Source organism: Sinocyclocheilus grahami, unplaced genomic scaffold (genome assembly GCF_001515645.1).
Source record: "Sinocyclocheilus grahami isolate Dianchi unplaced genomic scaffold, SAMN03320097.WGS_v1.1 scaffold462.1, whole genome shotgun sequence".
Lineage (NCBI taxonomy): Eukaryota > Metazoa > Chordata > Actinopteri > Cypriniformes > Cyprinidae > Sinocyclocheilus > Sinocyclocheilus grahami.
The window spans coordinates 2,622,403-2,628,881 of NW_015505641.1; positions in this window are offsets into that span (position 1 = coordinate 2,622,403).

A 6,479-nucleotide genomic window follows, 5' to 3' on the forward strand; every position below is an offset into this window, starting at 1 on the left:
TTGGGAGAAATCGGGAGTACAGAGGCATTGTGTGTGCTGTGTGAACATGATGCTACTGTAGACTAAATGTGAATGTGCATTAATTCATCCCACTCACAAAAAACAGATTTAGTATTCATCAAAATGAATTAAAACAGTGAAATGCAAACTCAGAATATGACACAAACCTGCAATATATGACCCCTTTAACCAGTGTCTTTGCTGCTGACCTTTGATGATCAAGTTCAACCATACTAATAAGCAAAAATGACTTTAGAGAAACTAACAATTGTGTTTTGTTTTTTTATTGCTGAAGAGTGTTTCTTCTCCTGCGTTCTACTGTACAGACGTGAATTTACTTTTGCTTCAGCCTGAGGTTTATTCATTACACTTTTTGGTGTGAAAGGGCTTTTATATTTGCTATAAATAGAACTTCTTATATTAAAAACAATCAAGCCCTGCTTACATTTAAAAAGTAATGCAAAAGTAATATAACGCATTACTTTCCATAAAAAGTAACTAAGTAACGTAATTAGTTACTTTTTTAGGGAGTAAAGCAATATTGTAATGCATTACTTTTAAAAGTAACTTTCCCCAACACGGTTCATGAATGTATATCTCATTTATTTATTTGTTTGTTTCTGAATGAATGACAACAGGAAATATTGTTATTTCCCTTGCAAATGGAAATGACCCTGATTCTTCATCCCAACCTATAAACAGAATCATCAAATTAAAATTAGGTTTTAATTAAACTGAACTTGCAACATTCAAGCCTCCTTTCCTTACGTATCTTGATTTGACTGAACATGCATTGGTTTCAACTGGATATGAATCTGTAATATTTCAGCAATTAGCAACTACAAATCTTCAGGGATGTGAAGTGTAGTGTTATTTGAATATATTACATTTAAAACAGATGTCAGATTGTATTTTAACTCTGCGTTTAAAGAACAAACACACCGTCACCTAAAATATGAAGTATACTGGTGTTTTTGTGTGATAGTATCCATGCTGAAGCACAACACTGTAACTATGGAATGAGATAATGCACGGATGAAGACGACACAGTGCTGAAGGCGTTAGAAAGCAGGAACAGTCACACATGAAAGTGATGCAGCATGTAGGCCTGGACCTCACCCCCAAAACCTCTATCTGTCTAGAAAGAAGGTCTCATCCAGGGTCACTCTGAACACTTATCAGCACTTACAGGTCTTGAAAGCTATTTTTCTCACCCACTTGAGTCTGGTAATGGAAAGAATTTTGGAGTTCACTTTGGAGCTGGATATAAGAAGGCAGGATTGTGACTTTTCACATAGTTTTACCATAATAAGAAAGGGATTTGTGAATATATAAAAACAATATGTGACCCTGGACCACGCCATAAGGGTCAATTTTTCGAAATTGAGATTTATACATAATCTGAAAGCTGAATAAATAAGCTTTCCATTGATGTATGGTAGGATGTATGATAGGACGATATTTGGCTGAGATACAACTATTTGAACATCTGGAATCTGAGGGTGTAAATAAATCAAAATATTGAGAAAATCGCCTTTAAAGTTGTCCAAATGAAGTTCTTAGCAATGCATATTACTAATCAAAAATTAAGTTTTGATAGATTTACAATAGGAAATTTACAAAATATCTTCATGGAACATGATCTTTATTTAATATCCTAATGATTTTTGGCATAAAAGAAAAATCTATAATTTTGACCAATGTGCCAATGTATTTTTGGCTATTGCTACAAATATACCCCAGCGACTTAAGACTGGTTTTGTGCTCCAGGGTCACATATGTGAATTAAATTATGATCATGTAGAAGAATGACTGCATGACCAGTGACCATATCATATTTTTAAGACACTACGGGTAAAAATATTAACAAAAACTTTTTTCAGACCAGTGGAAAGAAAGCATCCAAAATACACTTGAGTTTTTTTTTTTTTAATTACACATCTATTTGTGCATGTGGATTTTAATAACAATAAATATCTTTAAATGCTGTTTAAAAGGTTTGTTTATATATTATTAGCATTTTATTCCTAAAACATGGTGGAATTTTTTTAGGCTGTTGGCAGAGATCCAAAATCACCTCTGTAAAAAATCTGAATGCGAAAAAAAAAAGGATTTTTGAACCTGGCTGCAATATAAATGTCCAGATTTCGGTTCTAAATGTTTATGCAAATTAGTGCATATTAATTAGATAATGCATTACTTGTATAATTGAACAGCATTTCAGAAAACTTAATACAAAAAAAATGTCTCAATGTACTGCGATTAATCAAGTGGGGAAATGTTTTTTTTATTTTTTATTTTTACATTCACCTGTGCCATCTTGCCTTAAATTGTGGCCTTGATAATAAGGCTGTTAATTGAGATTGTAAAAAAAAAAAAAGAAAAAGCATAGTCACTCACAGATAATAGATTTACAATATTGTCCAATCTCAAACTTTAAGGGTAATAACATAATGAACACAAGTATGATTGCTCTTATAAAGGTTAATATTCAACAACTTACATTTTAGACACAGTTGTCCAGTTACTTTGTCTATTTTTTGCTCCACCAATAAAAAATAAAAAAATCCAAAGAAGGTAAAAGCAGAATCTATGGAAGCACATTTCTGCCTTGGAATAAACATAAAAAAAGGTAATTGACTTTTATATACTGACTTTTTTTCCTCACAATTCCGAGTTTACATCTCACAATTCTAAGTTTATATCTTGCGATTATTTTTTTCCTTCTGAATTCGGAGTTTACATCTTGCAGTTCCATTTTTGTTTTTTGTGACTTTTTCTCTAACAATCATGTCATGGCAACTAATCAGTCTCACCTGTTGCTTGTTAGTGCTTTTGCTGCGTTCAAGTCCTCCTGGGACGTTCGTACTTCTGAGTTGACAAGTCGTAATTATGATGTCAGGTACGTTCAAGTCAGTTTAGTCGGCACAAGATGGCGGTGTACCTTCTTTTAATAAATTACAAGAAAATACAACAGGGTCTGCATTTTTTTTAACTTGGATTTCAGCTGCGTAACAAGAACATGACCAATTTAAGTTTATAGGACAACTAAACTATCAATTTAAACAAAAATTTACCATCAACTACAGACGTTGCATCCATCGATTCCGCTATGTTTCTCATTGACACACCCCCAACTCGGAAACTCTGGGCTTAAAGAAAATTTTGAGTTTCCCACTCGTAATAACGACTTTGTGGTGGCGTTCATGTGCGTTCAACTCGTAAATACGATCTATCCGACATGACTTGAACGCACCATTTGTTCTCCTGTGTGTTAATACACCTTGTGTTTCATTTGCACTTCGTCAGTCAATGTTTGCTGTTAGTTTCGTGTGCCTTCCTGTTCTCTACGAGACAAATGTTCTCTACATGACAAGACTTTGATCTTTCTTTTATTGCAAGAGTATTGCTTAACATAAGGCAACAACAAATGTTGTTTCAAATGGAAGATATACAGCGAAAAAAAAACGTCAAACGGTTTTACAACATGTCCAATAAAAGGTGCTACTTTAAAGGCCTAATGATATGCTTTCATAGAGGCACACAGGCGCCTGCGTGTAGGTTTCTGAAATGTAAGCCACCTCTGAAACAGAAAGAAATGACGAGAAGACAGAGGCTGCATGAGCAAGTCATTAATAAGGCTTGAAGAAAGACAGAAAAGAGAAACATGTCAGACGTGACGTGTAGATGAAAGAACCAGAGGCAGGCGGTTTTAGTGTCATGCAGCGTGCATTTACACAGGCTCTGGAAGGTCAAAGACACTACGAGTGACTAAAGAAAGTGACCTTGCAGACGACCACCTTTGGATCAGCATTGCTCACAGCAAGTCAGGAGCAGATGAAGCGGAGAGGTCGAAAAGGACTACAAGTGAATAAAAAAGGAGAAGCATACATGAGAAGTGACTCGTATTAAAACGCAGCCTGTAAACAGTTTCGAAATGAGCTGCTAATGCACAAAAATGGATTTAATTATCCGTGCTTTATTTTCATGCATGTCATTTGATGATCAATCTGCAATCACTATCCATACCAATAAACAGATCAAAATCGAACAATCGTCTTCCAGTGTCAACAAAAAGTATGTTTCATATTATAAATACTTCTCAGTCATCTGTGATATACAGATTAACACAGAAAATAATTGCATAAACCAGCAACATTTACAGTAATGCACTTACAATGGAAGCCTATAGAACAAGACAATATACAGGAATTAACAATAAAATACAAAATTATCACACTGTTTTGAAAGTGCACCCACAAGACAGCACAGTGTTAAAATAGACTAGTATGTTAAAACCACTAAAAATGTCAATTTTAAAGCTCAGATAAGACACTTTTGTTCTGATGAATTACAACAGACGCTTTGATAGAAATATGAGATGCACATTTCTGCTTTAAACCCTCTGCAATGTCTTGTTCCATAGACTTCCATTGTAATTCTTGTTTGTTTTAACAATATGAAGGATGAAATGCAGTTATTTTTTGTGGTAGTCGACAACATTTTTCACAGATGCTATTAGCTTGTGTTGAACCCGGAACATTCCTTTTAACAGCCATGCTGTATGTTTTTCATAAGAAGTGTAAACATGCGAGAAGAATGTGACTTCCATGTTCCTGAATGGCTAACAGAGTAGACGAGACGTGTTTGCAGCTTGATCGGTCAGGTTTTGTAAACTTGTAGTCTCAACAAAGAACATTCATTAATAATTAAAAGCAGAACGTCACTCTTAATCGTGCATATGAAGGCAGCTCACTCATTAAAGTGCTTAAAGTTCACTCCGTGTTTGACACTTTTTTTTCTCTTTACTCAAATCTTTAGAACTGAGTATGTTTCAATTAATCAAAGTAGGAAAAATATTTAAGGTTGCTGTGACAAAGTTTGGAAATGCTCAACTTCATGCAAATGTCAAGTGAAAAACACCAGGTGGCAGCCAATCGCTGTCAGGAGCAGGTAGAGACGTTTTTTTAAAATTGCAGTTTATGCTAGTGTTTCTGATGGATTATATGTAAATCATATGGTTTACATATTGGAACCTCTGCAGTTGTTACATATAAATGTTTAATATTGTAGTTTGGCCGCTGTCATTGTGAATAGACTAGCCAGGTTTACAAATGTTTATTAATTTGACATGTTATCTTGACTTTAGACATTCAGAAACAATGCCTGCATCTTTCAAAACTGTAATCTTGTGTATATATATTATATTTGCTGTGTACTGAAAATAAACGATAAAATAAAAAAAAAACTACACAAACTATAAATAAATGATAAAAAAATCCCTATAAGAATGGAGTTGGTACTATTTTTAGTACATAAGCAGTTCTAGTTTTTTTAGACTGTTTATAATAGCAACTTTTTAGTCAGGCTCTTAAAAACGGTATTTATTCACAGATTACTACATACGATTTTAATAAACAACTTGGATGCTAACTACTGTCAGATTCTCCTTGCAACCGCTTGTGACTGTGGGCTGACCTCTTTTTGCAATATAAGAGATGGCCTGGAAATTAATGGCATACAGTAGTCTACCCAAATAGTCTGTCATTCAAAGTTAAAGTTTAAGAAGATTTAGGAATATAGTAATTTGGACTACTTTCATGGTGATTTGTGTAATTTTTAGAACTTGACAGCTTTAGTTCCTATTCACCTTCATTGTATAGTAGGGCTGGGTTTTGACACAAATTTCATGATTCGATTCTCATTCACAAGCTTGCGATTCGATTATTTTTTTATATATATCAGGTACAGTACATGCCAAATTTTCTCAAGGAAAAAAAAAACCCTCAACTAATGCTGTAAAATATACATGAGTCAGTTGGTACTACATTACTATAATATTGAAGGTTAAAATGTACTGATTTGTTAAAATTACACTTAATGAAGTTTTTAAAATAATAAAGTTACAATTACATAATATTTCTACTTCAATTCATTTTTTTGAAATATAAACAATGGTGGCTGTCATAAAAACTTGATGGATTTATTCAAACATAAATTAAACATTGAAGAACAGTAAAATGTATAACTAATATGTTATATGGTGCATATATTTAGCTAAATGCCCCTCTCTACAGTTTATTTTTCTATCTGACTAATGAGTTTATGGTGACCGAATATGTTTTTTTTCTGAGGTAAATGTGACGTTACGTGACATTGTTTACAAGACGTTATATTGACGTCTTTGCGCAGCTGAAACACTGATTGAGCGATTACATGAGACAGGATACAGATAGAGTAAATAATGATAACTACACCCGTTTGTAAGGAAGCTTGTAAATTAACTAATTTCTCTATCCAATGCTGTCACGTCACGTCATGAAAGAACGAATGATTCGAAAGACTCGAGAGATGAACTAATCAATTTTCTTTTCCGGCTCAGATGGCATTGGTTAAGCATATGGGGCTGTCACGTGATGAACGAACGACTCTAACCGAAGACTTGTCAGATAAGAGGTGAGGTGAGCTAATCATAGACT